Consider the following 17,003-nt stretch of genomic DNA (forward strand, 5'->3'; position numbering starts at 1 on the left):
CAAGTACCTTGCCATAGTCTCTCCCAACCAAGTCTCACCAACTCATTCACAACAGTAAATCAAAAAGTAAACAGAATGAAACAAGCAAAACTTTGCACACTCTCTAAAGACAGCAAAGTCCACAATAAGCAGCTCAACACCAAAGAGCAACAATAGTCATAAAACCCCTGAATTGTGGGAAGCAACTATGTATCTAATGAACTATCATCACACTTTGGGAAAAGAGCATAGAAGTGGCTGCTTGACTAACTCTTGCATGGAGACAATGAAACATTCAGGTTGTGGGGACACACAGAAGTGGTTGCTCTGCTCAATTCCAGAGTTACCATCCCAATATCTTTACTCTGCTTAACCTACAAGCTATATGAGCAGGTTATAATGGTAGCATAGCACCAACATAAGGAGAGCTGACTGATGACCAAGCTAATTTCTGCCCAGGATATTCACATGGTGGCCAAGTTGTAAGCTTAAGTCAAATTACTGAAGATGGCTCCAAAACCAGCAAAAATAGAGAGGCTGTGGGCTTGGCTACACTTACAAATTTGCAGCGCTGCAGCAGGGTGTGAAAACACACCCTCTCCAGCGCTGCAAATTGCGGTGCTGCAAAGCGCCAGTGTGGTCAAAGCCCCAGCGGTGGGAGCGCGGCTCCCAGCGCTGTACGTTATTCCCCACAGGGAGGAGGAGTACGGACAGCGCTGGGAGAGCTTTCTCCCAGCGCTGGCGCTTTGACTACACTTACACTTCAAAGCACTGCCGCGGCAGTGCTTTGAAGTGTAAGTGTAGCCAAAGCCTGTGTTTGTTAATCTGTGGGCTGCCTAAAACAGCAAACTATTGTGTATTTCTATTGATATTAGTAAAAATTTTGAGAAATGGCAAGATAGATTCTTGAGCATGGAGGAAGTGTTCTGGACTATTTCTTTGTCAGGATGGATGGTCAGAAAAATCTATAGCACACTCAATTGAATGGATTGCCCTAACACTGTTTAATGTCTACACAAAAGTTAACCAGAATCTTCTAACATGTAAAGATTCATTTATGGAGATAATCAGAAATCTTTGAGGACACTGAGCACATTCTAACTAGCTCCCTGAGTATACCTGGAAAATACTATTGCACTTCATTTCTGAATGCCAACCCTTGCAAGACATATGTGCATCTTCCACCTGCAACACTAGCAAGCCAAGCAAAAACTCCACATATCACAGGATGGTACAATCCTTGAGCACTACAGACATCAGGGTCACATTAGATAGAACACTGACATTCAAAGAGCACATCAAGAAGCTGAAAAAAAGTGAACTCCAGGAATTGTATACTTCAGCAACTGATCAATACAAAATGGGGAGCTGATCCCAAAACACACAGTGACCAGTCATGCTCCATGTTACTTAGTTGCAGAGTACCGTGTCCCTGTATGGTCAAACTCAAGCCAGGTACACAAACTGATATTGAAATCAGTTCTGCAGGACTATCAGAGGGACTTTGAAGCCAACTCCCACATTATCACTATAGTACTTTGCCAGGATTGCTCCTCCATCAGCAAGGGAGGATGCCTTCAGTTTACATACATACAAATAAACCACCACACATACACGATCCAATACATCCACTGTGAGGACACATTCCACCATCTGAGAGGAGGAAGTCCAGAAAGTACTTCACCTCAGAAAAGTCTTTCCTCAAAATACAATGTGGAAAGCTACAGAGTAACAAAATGGAGAAAAATCATCCTGGAGAACCTGGTTCCTTCAGAACAATTCCCTGCAGGCACTAAACTAACAGAAACCACTTGTGTACTCTAAAATCAAGCAAGAGCCAGGGTGGCAAAGAATGGGGACAATGAGACCAAAAGAAAGCTGAGGAACCCCAAATATGAATGTGGAAAGCTTAAGTAAACATTTGAATGTTGTTTGATGAAGTGCCCCTTAACATCCTGAACTCTTGAGGTGAGTGACTGGTGGTGGTGATGGAGGAGGATATGTAGTCCAACCCCCTGCACTTAGGCAGGACCAAGTAAACCTAGATCATCCCTGACAACTATCTACATATTTCTTTTGAAAACTGGACAGTTAATAAAGTGTGCAGTATGATTTGTTTATCCTCTACTACCTACACCTACCACCCAGGGAAGGAGAATACATTTAACTATTAACAGTTTACCACCAATTACAGTGGGAATTTTAAAATACTGATGAGGATAGAGCACTTATTGTATTTGTATTATACCCCTCCTGAAATTGCCTACATTTCTGCAATCACTAAATAAATTATTTGTCTCCATTAACAAGAGCCCTCCAAAAAAAGAATCAAATATTTTCTCAAATCCTTGTCAGCTCAATTATTGAGTCAGAGATAGCATTAGGGAGATAGTGTTTAGAGTCCTGGCAGTCATAAAAGTTAAACAAAAATGTTGATTGATGCACTTCTATCAAGTGTGACCATGCTTTTCGGGCTAAATCAGCACTGGAAGCTGCACTTGACTTCACACCATTATCTGTATGTAAACAGCTTAGCTCATTCAGTATTTGGCCAATGGGACTGAACAACAGAGCTTTATACCCATGCAGTGTTTAGATTACTCTCCAGACTTCTAGTGCTATTTGACAAGCAGTTCTTGGGAAAGTTTTCCCCTCAATTTAAAGTTAGAATATAAAGAAAATCTGTTTTTGACACATGCAGATCTTAAAGAAACTTAGGAAGCCCATTACTGTGTCTACCTATATTAGGAGAAGCCATAGCATGAACATATCGTTTTAGAATTTAAAAATATACTACATGGCCCTGCAGTAGTGTTCGCTACTGCATTTGCAGGAGTATCAATTACACTTAATTAGAATTACTTGTTTTCAGTATCCTATGAACAGATATCCACCACCTCACTATGGCAGATCGTTTTATGCTTTACCTTCTAATTAAGTAGAATTAAAAGCAATGACCACTTGAGCTCTATGGCCATTAGTATCCCCACTTCCCTGACACAGCTTCTACATTTGTTTATATTACTGTTTTGTAACAATAAGCACCACAATACAACTGCAAGCTTCCTGCCCATTACTTAGCCACTATTCTTAGTATTTTTCCTCTGTTTTCAGTGGTAAATTTAAATACCGTATATACTCGTTCATAAGCCAATTTTTTTTAGTAAAAAAAGGGAAGCACCAGAGAAGGGGGTTGGCTTATGAACGGGTATAGAGAGGGAGAGGTGGGACACAGCCCCTCCCCCCAACAGAGGGAGGAAGGAGAGGCAGCACAGCCAGCAGAGCCAGAAGGGAAGAGGCAGGGCCAGAGTCTCTGCTTCTGGCCACACTGCGCTCTCCCCCCAGCCTCTGAAGCAGCTGCAGCTCTGGGGCTGGCAGGCTGCAGCCATGCTGCTCAGCCCCACCCCCCGGAGCAGGCTGTGGCTGCACCACCCGGCCCACCGGAGCATGCTGCGGCCATGCCGCAGGGTCTGGCCCGCCAGAGCAGGCTGCGGCCGCACTGCCCAGCCTGCCGGAGCAGCTCCAGCCAGTCCAGGGAGTGTGGGGGTCCTGGGCTAGGGGTGGGGTCATGTGGGAGTGGTCACAGGGGTTACTCCCCTGACCACCCAACTTCTCCCCCCCCAAAAAGTGTCCCCATCAGTTGCTGTCCCAGCCTGTCAGGGTAAGCAGCTGGTGCACCAGGACACTTGGTTTACTTAGGTTTAACTCCGTGCCTGTGGACACTCAAGGTAAACAACCCATCTTGGCCCACTGGTGGCTTATCCTGATGGCCCAGGAGCCAAAGTTTGCTGACCCCTGAATTATAGGGTTGGCTTATTAATGGGTCATCAACATTTTCAATTTTTACTTATCCATCTTGGGGGGGGTCAGCTTATAAACGAACCAGATTATGATCAAGTATATATGGTATTCATTCTGTATGTATATAACAAAGTTACTGTAACTACAGAGTCCAAGAAAGAAGTGGGTAATACCATCCAGCCTATGTACATCAGGAACACATGGGTTAAATAACATGTCAGGAGCTACAGACATGGGCAATCCAGAGAGCTCTTCTGCAGTTTTTACTGGCATTTAAATTTTTAGAAAGCTTCCAAGCTCAGTCTTCATTCTTCTTAGGACTGGTGAATTTTCAGAACAATGCTTGAACTGCCTTGAAATTACCTCTCAGATTTTCCCTTCTTCATTGAAAAACTACCTTAAAAGAATGATTTCTGAAGTGATTTGTTAAAACACCCTAACCAATGATAATCCCTAGCATTCACTAACCACTCTCAGAACTCTGAGACTCAAGAGGCAGCAAAGGTTTTCACCTAGGGAAGAAAAGTATCCCATTACAAGGACATCTTAATGAGATGGAATGTCTTGTGCAATTTGTACAAGTTTAGAGCAGGGAAATAGTTTCATGATAAAATCACGAGAGCTGGCAATACTACATTTAAGTGTCTCAGTTTGTGTTTTTCTTAAAAGAAAGCTGCTGGAAGCATCATCTGAGAATACCAGCTTTCATTAAAACAAATTCTAACTCTCATGGTTGCAGAAACAAGCTTGAGCACATGAATCCTAAAGGTTCAACACAGGGCAAATATATTTAAATTTTTTTTTAAATGCTTGAGTTTAGCAATACTGGATCTTTTCTAGATGTTTTGAAGTATTGAAACATTGAGAGAAGTTTAGTTGGAATTCTCCACAAATGGACAATATTTTACATTTTGTAGACCCTATCCCTTGCCCACTTATGCCCCTTCAAATAAGCTTTAGAGCAGGGGTGGGAAAACTCTGGCCTGGGGGCCGCAACCAGCCCTTCGGACATTTTAATCTGGCCCTCAATGTCCTGCCAGGAAGTGGGATCGTGGGCTTGCTCTGCGCGGCTCCTGGAAGCAGTGGCATGTCCCCACTCTGGCTCCTACGCCTACGGGCAGCCGGGGGCTCTGCACGCTACCCCCGGCAGCTCCCATTGGCCAGCAAACGAGGCCAATGGGAGCTGCAGGGGCAGCACCTGCAGATGGGGCAGCATGCAGAGCTGCCTGGCCATGCCTCCACCTAGGAGCCAGAGAGGAGACATGTTGCTACTTCTGGGAGCTGCTTGAGCTAAGTGCTGCCCAGAGCCTGCACCTTGACCCCCTCTCATACCCAAACCCCTTGCCCCAGCCGTGATCCCCCTCCTACCCCACCCTCCTGCATCCCTGAGCCTGCACCCCCAGCAAGAGCCATCACCCACACCCCTGCCTGGAGCCTCCTCCTGCACCCTAACTCCTCATTTCTGGCCCCACCCCAGAGCCTGCACCTCCAGCTAGAGCCCTCACCCCCTCCCGTAGCCCAACCCCCAATTTTGTGAGCATTCATGGCCCATCATACAATTTCTATACCCAGATGTGGCCTTCGGGCCAAAAAGTTTGCCCACCCCTGCTTTAGAGGTACACATCACTAAGTTATAATGAAGAAAAAAAAAAAGTCACCCTAGACAATGGAATAGGTTTTACCACAACGCTGGAAAAACCTCATTACCCTGAATGAGTAAGTACTTTTACTCAGACAACCCTCTTCACTTTCTAAAGGTATGGTTTCATTTAAAAAAAAAAATTAGATTTCCAGCCTTATGGCTGCAGAGATCCTTCCAAAGGCAAACAGAGGTTAAACCAATGCACTGTTGTCTGTGGTCAAGGACAGGCAAGCTCATGCCATGTCTAAACTGGGACACTCAGGCTGTGGCTACACTTAGCACTTCAAAGCACTGCCGCGGCAGCGCTTTGAAGCGCTAAGTGTAGTCAAAGCGCCAGCGCCGGGAGAGAGCTCTCCCAGCGCTGCCTGTACTCCACCTCCCTGTGGGGAATAACGGACAGCGCTGGGAGCCGCGCTCCCAGCACTGGGGCTTTGACCACACTGGCGCTTTGCAGCGCCGCAATTTGCAGCGCTGGAGAGGGTGTGTTTTCACACCCTGCTGCAGCGCTGCAAATTTGTAAGTGTAGCCAAGCCTCAGGAAAGTTAAGACCAATCAACTAAAGGTGTGAAGTTAATGCAATAAGCCTGGTCTACATTAGGGGTTTGTCTACACTTAAAACACTGCAGCAGCACAGCTGTGCCACTGTAGTGTTTCAGTGAAGACACCATCTAAGCTGATGGGAAGGATTCTCCCATCAGCATAGGTACCTCACCTGAGAAATGGTAGCTAGGCAAGTAGTTTAAGGTGAAACTTGGGGTAGGCAAGACAAATCAGGTTCCTGAAAGAGGTACAGTTGTCTGGAAAGGTTGAGAGCAACTGTACTAGACTACCAAGAACATGCTGGCCAGGGGAGTATATAACCCACAGCTGCTCTGTCTCCCATCTAGGGAGTGACTGGGCCATATAGAGAGGTTGATAAGCCTGCTACAACCTAAATATAAAAAAGTTGGTTTCTGAAAATACTGAATATTTATTTTTCTGGCCTAAAAGCCAGATCCTCAAGCCAAACTAACTAATTTATACTGCTCTGAGGGGGCACAAGGGAATCCCAGTGACAAAAAGGCAGACTAGTCCTGTGTTACCTAGAGAAGGTGTTGGGGCTAGCAGAGGGCATAGGAAAGGACAGTTACCTGTTCCATAACTGGCGTTCGAGATGTGCTGCTCAGGTGTATTCCACAGTAGGTGTGCGTGCTCGCTACGTCCACCGGAAGTTTTTCCCTTAGCAGTACCTGTAGTGGGGGAGCACGGCTGCAATCCCTAGAGTGGCACCTCTATTGCGCTATAAGGGGAGCTGCGCACTTCCTCCACCCTCAGTTCCTTCTTGACAGACAACTCCGACAGAGGGGAAGGAGGGCGGGATGTGGAATACACCTGAGCAACACATCTCAAAGAACACCAGTTACAGAACAGATAACTGGCCTTTCTTCTTCGAGTGATTGCTCATGTGTATTCCACAGTAGGTGACTCCAAGCTATATCTGATGAAGGTGGGTAGGAGTTTAACAGTAGCGCCCTACCAATCCCAGCATCATCTCGCATTTGGGAGACGATTGCGTAGTGCGAGGAAAAGGTGTGGACAGAGGACCACATGGCAGCTCTACAAATGTCCTGAATGGGGACGTGAGCTACATAGGCAGCCAATGAAGCCTGAGCTCTCGTAGAATGCGTCTTCACGATAGGCGGCAGGGGATTCCCTGCCAGGTCGTAACAGGTGCGTATGCATGAGGTGATCCAGCAGGAAATTTGCTGGGTAGAAACCTGTTGCCCCCTCATGCATTCGGCAGATGCAACGAAAAGTTGCAGGGATTTCCGGAATGGCCTGGTTCGGTCTAGGTAAAAGGCCAGCCCCCTACGCATATCTAGCGTGTGCAGGCGTCATTCCTCATTAGAGGAATGGGGCTTGGGATAGAGTATCGGAAGGAAAATGTCCTGATCCATATGAAAAGCCGAGACCACTTTTGGCAAAAAAGCCAGGCATGGGCGAAGCTGGACCTTATCCCTGTGAAAGACCGTATATGGGGGTTCCAAGGTTAGGGCCCTAAGCTCGGAGACATGGCAGGCTGAGGTGATCGCCACCAGGAACGCTACCTTCCATAAGTGGGAGCAGGAACACGTGCCCAAGGGTTCAAAAAGGGGGACCCATGAAGCAGGAGAGCACTAGGTTCAGGTCCCAGTCCTTTCAAAAACCGGGATGTTGTGTGATGGGAAAAAACAAAAAAAAACAAAAAACAAGTGACCATGCACCGGAGGGTGGAAAGCCAAAATGGAAGCTAAGTGTACCCTGACTAAGGCAGGAGCTAGCCCCTGGGTCTTAAGGGACAGGAGGTAATCTAGAATAAGTTGGAGCAATGTGGATGATGGGGAAGTACCCCTTTCTCTCGCCCACCTAGAGAACCTAGACCATTTGGCCAGGTAGGTCTGTTGTGTGGACGGCTTTCTGCTTTCTAGCAGAACTTGCCTGACACCCTCCGAACACCTCCTTTCCTCCTCGTCTAACCATGGAGCAGCCACGCTGTCAGATGAAGCGTGGCCAGGTTGGGATGGAGGAGGCATCCCCCCTCCTTGGAGAGGGGATCCGGCCGAAGCGGCAGCCTGCGCGGGGAGGCCCCTAGAAGCTGCAGGAGGGTTCTGTACCAATATTGCCGGGCCCAATCTGCAGCTATGAGGATAATCCTCGACTTGCCTGCCTTCATTTTCTGTAAGACCTTGCCTATCAGGGGAAAGGGCGGAAAGGCATAAAACAGGTGGCCCGACCACCGAATCAGGAACGCATCTGATATTGCCCCCCTGCCCACCCCGGCCCTGGAGCAGAACTGGGGGCAGAGACGATTCTGGCGGTAGCAAAGAGATCTACCTGGGGAGCTCCCCACTCTCAGAAGAGCTGCTGGGCAACCTCCCAGTGGAGCAACCACTCATACTGGTGGGAGAAAACCCTGCTGAGATGATCGGCTCGCATAGTGCAAGTGCCGGGTAGGTGAAACGCCCTCAAGGAGATATCGTGGGCTATTCAGAATTCCCATAGGTCTAGGGCTTCCTGGCACAAGGCCAAAGAACGCGTCCCCCCTTGCCTGTTGATGTAGTACATCGCAGCTGTATTGTCCATGAGGACTGACCATCTTTCCACGTGTTCCGAGGAGTCTCTCGGAAGGGAATCCCTTGTAACATGTTGCTTGGGAGGGACCACCATTGCAGGTCAGTCACCATGTTGGGAGGTAATGTGACCACCTTGTCCAGGTCGTCCCTGGCCTGGGAATATTGGGAGGCCAGCCAGAGTTGGAGGGGCCTCATTCTGAGCCTGGCATGTCACACCATGGAGGTGCATGCTGCCATGTGGCCTAATATTTGAAGGCACACCCTCGCCGTCATCATGGGGAAGGCCATGACTGAAGCTATGAGACCTGACTGTCTCAAACCTGTCCCGGGGGTCGTGGCCACCGAGTCTAACAGCGCCCCTATGAAGTGTATGCGCTGAACCAGCACTAACATGGACTTGTCCTACTAAGGTTAGAAGTGCTACAGCAGAGCTGGAGCACGAAGTTCCGACTACCCTCACTGGCAGCAAGAAGGAACTGAGGGTGGGGGGAGTGCGCAGCTCCCCTTATAGCACGATATACAGGCGCCACTCTAGGGGTTGCAGCGGTGCTCTCCCACTATGGGTACTGCTAAGGGAAAAACTTTCGGCATCGGTGCACGTGGCTAGCACGCACACCTACTGTGGAATACACACGAGCAATCACTCGAAGAAGAATGCACTGCACTCTAAACCAGGTGGGCCAACCTGTGGCTCCGGAGCCACATGCGGCTCTTCAGAAGTTAATATGTGGCTCCTTGTATAGGCACCAACTCTGAGGCTGGAGCTACAGGTGCCAACTTGCCAATGTGCCAGGGAGTGCTCACTGTTCAACTCCTGGCTCTGCCACAGGCCATGCCCCCACTCCACCCCTTCCCACCCTCTCCCAAGCCTGCCATGCCCTCACTCCTCTCCCTCCTCCCCCACTTCCCAAGCCTCCTGCATGCCAGGAAACAGCTGATCAGGAGGTGCAGGGAGGGAGAGGGAGGTGATCAGCCCTTGAGTGGGAGGCACTGGGGGAGCGGGGCTGCTGACATATTACTGTGGCTCTTTGGCAATGTACATTGCCAAATTCTGGCTTCTTCTCAGGCTCACCCTGGCTCTAAACATTCTAGGTCAGAATTACAGTTCCAAAAAGCCAGTTCCAGCCAGCACAAGATAGTGCTACTGCCCTCAGAACTAGCAAGGCAGAAAAGTGACATGCCACTTCTCCCAATCCCTTAAGTTGCATGTGAAAATGTTGGTCTGCAGTTACCCAAGAAACAGGGGAAATAAAGATGTAAAGGTAATTTTACTGAAGATTTTTGTATGTACACTTAAAAACACATCAAGCTATGCAAAGGGCAGTCTCAGTTTCAAACACAGCAACATGAAACAGTTCCTTCCCCATTGAACAATTTAAAATATTTTTGTTGTTGCTTTAAAGCGAGCTAACCACAGTATCTCAGTGTGATTTTACAGATGCCTTGTCAATGCACTTCTGGAAAGCCCCTTCCCCCTCATATTTTAAGATTTAGTCTTGATTCAGTTTCTCATCAAAACAACAAGATTGCATTATTGGTAATAATCACAGCTGCCATCAAAGGGTGCTTTTTTGGTACCTGAACACTTTGCCCCTTCAGCCTAGCTGCTCCTCTATTAGTTAGAATTCAGTATTCTGCCTGTCCACAAGAGTTGATCTACTTACAAGCCAAAAAAACAAGGTCCAACTTGCAAGCCAAAAGAAACTTGTCAATCTGACTTTAGGCACACCAACAACCCTTTAGTCTTTCCCTATGCTTTTTCAGTCATTGATTCCCAGCATGTCTCTGGTAAAGTCTAAACTACATGGCAGCTTTGCCCTGACATGTAGACAAATCCCACTGGAGACCTATTTAGAACAACTCCTTTCTCATGATCTTCTAGACCAACTCTGAACCCAAATCATTGTTTAACCGATTAAAAATATTAAAGATTTTCAGAGCAAGGATTTAATTTTGCATTTTTAAGATCTGGAAAACAAACACCTTTAAAACTAAATTTAAGACCACTGGAAGAGTTAAGTCATGCCACTACTTGGGCTTAAAGTGACATTCTAAGGCAATCCATTAAGTAGGCTTTACATAAGGGTAACGCTGTGCAAGTTAGTGAGAATGGTTTTACCAACAAGTTATTAGTGATTAACTAGTATAATAGTTCCTTATAAAGGTTTCTTGAATTTAGTACACATCAAAAAGCATGAAGCGTTCTCTTCTGCATTGTTAAATGTCAAGATTAAAACCATCAGTAGTCATTCTATACATTTAAAAAGAATCTTAAAGAAATTTAATAACTACACTAATTAGATTGAAATCAAGTTAATATAATTTTGTCTATGTTTTTAAAAATCAGTTTGTTGATAACAGTCATAGGATTACATAAAAGTACAAAAATCCATTCTTGAAATAATCTTCAATTTTAAATTAAGCAAGATATTTGGAGACAACTGCATAAGCTTTTTCCTTTTCATTTTCTAAGTGGGGAAAAAAAGCCATTCAATGCACCTTTGCTTAGTTATTTGGAATATAATCTGTAGCAGACATTTGATGTATAAAATGAAATTGCGAATGTATATATAAAGATAGTTTTCAGAGTTGCACCTCAATACACTATTCAAGTTGAAATTATCATCAATAGATTTAAAAAGTTTAAAAATTAAAAAAAATGAACAGGAGGGTCTTATTAATGAGAATTTTCCCCAGAAATCAGCTTTAAAGCCTACCTTCCATTCTTTTATAAACTCTTTATGTCCAGTATTTTACTAGGTTAAACCATTTAATTTCCCTCCTTGGGGCTTTTTTTTTTTTTTCTAATCTTTGCAATTAAATTTCTCCTGCAGCTTATACCAACACAAGGTGCGATGTAGGATATTTTGCAATCATAACATCTTAGATTACTACTCATTTAAATGCAGAACCTGAAGCAACCTCCAGTGTCAGACTACAGTATCCTATATCATCTTACATACAATTTATATAGCCAGGGTGTCTTCCTTTGTTGAAGCCTCACTCAGTTTGTTTCCTCATACATCAGTAACACAAAAATCAGTAAGATAAAGGTGCATCTTGTAAAGTTCTCCTCTAGTTCAGCATGACTGTAAAAAGGCATAAGACTTCAAGAGATAATATTCTATTGCAGTCAAGCTTTCTATCCTCTTCCACTCTGAATTTTGTCTTATTTGTACGGTGGGTGCCAGATAAGTGATATGCACTGAAAACATTAGCATACAATGCATATTTCCAAATTAATATAGCCACAAGCAACATGTGTTATATCTTCCTATTAAAAAATAGAAACCAAGACTTCAAGATGAGCAAAAGTGCTGCTTCCAGCTTTGCTTTATGCGCTAAGTAGTTTGCTTGTTGTTCAATACTGCACATTTCTCTCAGGTGTGGTGGTTAAAAGAATTTCTTTGTGGATTTTTTTTTTTTTTAAGGTCTACCACCACTCTCTCACCTCATATTACTGCAGCAAAGGTGCTAGTATTTACATCAACAGGAGAACAAGAATGTTAACTGCAGTAATGAGGGGTGAATGGTTGGCAGAAGCTGAAGTGATAGAGCAACAATCCATCACTAGTTATGACCATTACAGTACCTCCTTAATAGTCAATATCAGACGCTTTCTAGTAAAAGTCTTTTGTTTTGTTTGGGTTTTTTTGCACCCTCTAAACACAATATATATTACATTGTGGCTATCTGCAGTACTAAAAAAAAATAAATCCAGAATTAAAGCATATGTGTCATGTTCAGCGAAGACACCATCAATACTAAGTAAATTTTAACATTAGTAATTTACTTTATATTAAAAATGTATTTAACAAATTAAAAAAATTCTATTTGAATTTTTTTTTTGGACGAAAGGTACTATAGACAAACTGTATAGATACTTGTCCATTTTAAAGATCCACTTCAATTTTAGCCAGGATTCCATTTTCTTTCTGTATTAACTTTTAGACAAAGTATATACATGCATTAAATTGAACTTCCTTCTAATAGTTTAAAAGGAAAGGAGGAGCCATCTGAATGAACAAAAATAGCTTCAAAGGCTATTTTAATTGATGGAGTTGCCAGAGTAAAGTGCGGAGCTTTAAGAAGCAACAGCTTCCACCACACTGAAAAGCAGCAATAAGACTAAGCAAGCACAGAATGAACAGGGCACTAGAATTATTTCAGCCTCAGACGGCACCCCACAGATCCAAGCACACCAGTAGCCACCCTCCACCATCCTTAGCTTTCCAGTCATTACACTGTTACCTCACGACACTGGAAGCTGGGTCTTGCCTCCATCTCCCACCACCACACACTCACCATGGTTATGAGGCAGAAGAGGACAAGAGAGACAAGGAAGAGAAATCACCTCAAATTGCCAATCCCTCCCACCCAGTGTTTCCCGAGGGAGAGACGAGGACTAGAAGCCACGCTTGAAACTTACCAAAACAAGGGCTTTGAGATCATCTCACATCCAGACTAGCCCGCGGTCCCCACCCACCGACCCCCATTCATCCCAGTTTACCTCAAGTAATTCACCGCCCCCCACTCAGAAGAGGCGAAAAGGAGCAGCAGAGAAACCCTCGAGCACTCCTGCAGTTTCGGCTGTCGCCACAGGGACCTCCACCCAAATTGCCAGCCCTGGGAGTGTACCTGATAAGGGACAGGGACTTGGGTAGCCCTTCTGTCCCCGGGCCCCACAGCCTCTACTGCTGGCGCAGGGAGCGCCCTCCCAGCCATCCAAACACACCCCTCAAACTTCTCCTGGCAAGGGGAGGGAGAGTGTGCTCGGACCCGCAGGTTTCACAATCCCTCAGCCCTCTCCTCCCCACAAACGAGGAGCACCCTCCGCCCCAGCCACCAAGGGAGGCACGGCCAGCACAGGGGCCAGAGACGCCCCTCGCCCCACACTGTTCCCTTCCCCCCAAGCAATAGTCCTTCCACCGCCCCCCCAGAACTGGAAGCGGAGGAGAAAGAGGTAGGACTCGACCCCTGGTGTGAACCCTCAGCCCTACTCACCAAGGAAGAGAGCCAGAACTCGCTAGCGTCTCCTTTCCCCCAAGTCCCCCACACTCAGCTCCTCGCCGCCATTTTCCTCCTTGCCTGAGTTTAAATAGGAACCAGCCTCTCCGAGAGCCGCCGCCAGCCACAGCCGGACTCAGCCCGGCCACCGCGGGGCATTATGGGATGTGTAGTTCCAACCCGCGCGGGATACAATGGGACCTGTAGTCCTGAGGCGACCCTGCCCCTTCAGCGCGGCTCACCATGGACCCCCGAGTCCTCAGCGGAGCCGCACACGCCCCTTTAAACTTCATCTCCCAGTGGCCTCCGCGGCTGCCCGCCAACCGGTGGCCCCGATGGCGATTTTTTTCTTTAAATCATTCTGTTTCCGGCGTCCGACTTCCTGGTTCTGGGGCGTTAAATACTAACAGCGGTAGCGGGGCGGGAACGCGGCGTTGTGTGGCCCTCCCGAGTGGGACCTTGGATCACACACACCCCCTTGCCCCTAGCTGAGACCCCCGCACAGAGGCCGAAGGAAAAGGGACTAGCCTAGCGGCGCCGGGGCTGAGCTGCTCGCCGCCTGTCACCCCTGCCCAGGGTGAGGGGGGGAGCTGTGTGGGAGGGCCCGGCTGCGCACAGCCCTGTGGTAGGAGGGCCGCCGCCTTTGACAAGCAACCAGCTTTTGTCTGTCTCTTGAGGATTCTCTTCAGGTTCGCGTCGGTATCTGTGTTACTAGGACTGTGCCTCTCTTGCTGTCCACAAAGGGCTCAAATGCCCGGTAAGGCCCCGACCCTACCAGAGAGCTTTTCTCTGGGGTCAAGGAACTGAAGGGGGAAGGGGACTCACCAAACATTTCTACAGAATTCAAAGTGTCGTTTCAAACAATCACACAAGCAGTTTAGAGACCTTACTATTGAAAAGTGGTGAGTCTCGTCCCGCGCTGCGGGTGAGGCCCTCGCCTCTGCGATTATCTCAGCGCCGTTTGCTACATCCCTTGGAGTAGGTCAGATGCGTATGGGGTTATCAAGGGCTGCCCCTTGCTGCATGAAGGGTTATAGCAAAGACGGTGGCCACCTTCATAGGGGAGAACAGCAGCCACCATCTCGGTTTTATAACGTGGAAATTAAGTGATTTGCACTCAAATCATGTTGTATCTTTAGTACAGGGTCCTAAACATCTCACTCATTTTTAGGATTCATGTTAAGGCACTCTTGTGTTGAGAGTTTCCCCACACGCATACTGCAACTAGTGACATGAAAAATTTGATTTCAGGGCAGGTGATCTGCCATCTTATTTGTTCCTTAGTAGTTTCTTGATTGAGATTAAGGCAGGTTAAAAAACAGGGATACTTGATCTAATAAAGGACTGTGTATATGCAGGAGAAAGGAAAAAACAACTTTTTTTAGTAAATGCAGCTACAGAAATCACAAAATTACAATTAATACTGGAACAATTTTTGCTATTTCTTCTAGATAACATGTGGCATGTCAGTTAAATCCTACAGCTATTACCAAACTTACTTTTATCTCTGAATTTCAACTAACTAGGCATAGACAAACACAATCTTGTATATTTATATTACAGTAGTTCAAGATATGGAAATTATATGCATCTTGTACTTGAATATAAGCCTTCTACAATGTGTAAGGCAGTTCTACAAGTTAAATCTTATTCATATCTGGTGGAAAGGAGAAAAATCCACCTCTAAATTTATATCAGTGTAAATTAGTAATAAACCATTTACCTAATGTAAAAAAAAACTTTTCAAATTGAAATTTTTAGAACACTTAGAGCAACTGGTGACTGTATTCTAGTTAAATAGAATTGTTTCTAACTATTTAAAAGTAGCTACCTGTGATAAATCTGGACTACCAATGAGAACAGTGGAAAGCGCTCAGCAACCAGCTTCTGGGAGTCCGACCAATTTAAACTGTCTCAGGTTAGAAACCCAGAAATATCCCAAAAAAATCACTATTTAAAAAAAAAATAGGTCTAAATATGGAATGGTTTATACATTCTTGATTAGGATAGATCCATTTGCCAATATTATAAGGGTAAGAAGCCTTACCGCAGTAGGACCTACTAGACTATAACACTCATTCGGACAGCAAAGCTGCATAATGTTATAAATTAGAATATATGTATTTGAATTCACATTCTGGCTGAGGATAATCCAGATGCTGTAGAAGTATCACAGAATTCAAAATTCAGTGTAACTATTGTAGATGTATTTTAGAGACTTTCACTGTTCAGAGGTTAAATAATTTGTGTAAAATCTAAATATTGAAGTACGTTCATCAATATGAATCTTGTAATTTACAACAAATGAGCAGACTTTCACCTACATGGAGCTCCATGGAAGACAGCGGGGCTCCATGTAAATGTAGAAGACCATCCACACCGTATAGATTGCTTTAGATTCAGAGATAGGCATTAACTTTATTTTTTATGCATCTTTAAGCCCTGATTGCTTATATGTTCTGATTAAGGAATGTATGCATGTAGGCATATTCCTGGGAATAATGTATACTCCAAATATAAGTGTCAATAAAAACACATTTGTGCCTCAACATTACTTGATGAAGCTACAAACTTAGCTTGAGAACACCAGAAACAGGGTAAGACACCCTGCAGCCAGATGAATTAAGGAATGGGTTTCATTTGAAGTACTTTTCAATTCCATAATTGGAAGTAAGTAGAGCCCCACCTTAACTACTTTTATACATCCTTTTACCTCCTGAAAAGTAATTACTAAAGAAAGAAAAACAAGATGTCTTTTCAATGATTTATGGTCTTTATGGATAAAGGTACTGAATTCTTGTATATTAAAAGCTCTCAAATACAAGAAAATGGGCTCTCCTTGCCTCCACTACCAGCAAGGACCGGGACAGACAGGTCATGAGCCCTTTACACACTTTCAGTAATTGTACACATCCATCACCTGATAGTGGTAGACCAAATAAGTATCCAGTTCTTAGCTGGAAGTTGATTCCTTTATGTCAGAACCCAAATTAGTTAGAAGTAAAGTAATTATGAGTTACAAGAATCAGTATCCTGATCACTGTTTAGGACCTTCCAAAAGACATAAATGTTTGCCTACTAGGGTAGTGCTTACTCAGATGAAGTTATCCTTCGTAGAATCAGCTCTGGCTCAGGTGTGTCAACCAAGGACTATCCAGATACACATACTTTACAAGAGATGATACTTTATGCTCCTAGAGGCCTGACATTTTGCTCAAAGTTCTGTCAAATATTAATGAGCAGCTGTATTTATAAATAATATTAAACTTTAGGTATTTTAGTATTTAATTTTCCAGTGCTTCAGGAAGGCTCCTGGGGAAAATACTTGATTCAGCTCACGAGGCAGATCAAGTAGGAATCCAGAAAAAGCTCTAGAACGCCACAGGTCCCAGTAACAGAACTTGCATCTACCCTTCCCTCCTTTATTCCTAAAACATGAGATTTATTTTTTCCCCCCAAGACTGCACATTTCCTTAATGTTG

At 45.1% G+C, this 17,003-nt stretch overlaps 1 protein-coding gene across 2 annotated transcripts in view; it reads right to left on the reverse strand.

Annotated features, from left to right (window-relative positions):
* Positions 1-13,689, reverse strand: part of NCOA3 (nuclear receptor coactivator 3) — a 156,101-nt gene extending 142,412 nt beyond the window's left edge. For both annotated transcript variants that reach the window (XM_044986386.1, XM_044986385.1), the window contains exon 1: positions 13,519-13,689. The gene's annotated coding sequence lies outside the window, so the exon portion shown is untranslated. The remainder of the gene's footprint in view (positions 1-13,518) is intronic.
* Positions 13,690-17,003: the final 3,314 nt, after the last annotated feature.

Source organism: Mauremys mutica, chromosome 13 (assembly GCF_020497125.1).
Source record: "Mauremys mutica isolate MM-2020 ecotype Southern chromosome 13, ASM2049712v1, whole genome shotgun sequence".
NCBI classification, from domain to species: Eukaryota; Metazoa; Chordata; order Testudines; family Geoemydidae; genus Mauremys; species Mauremys mutica.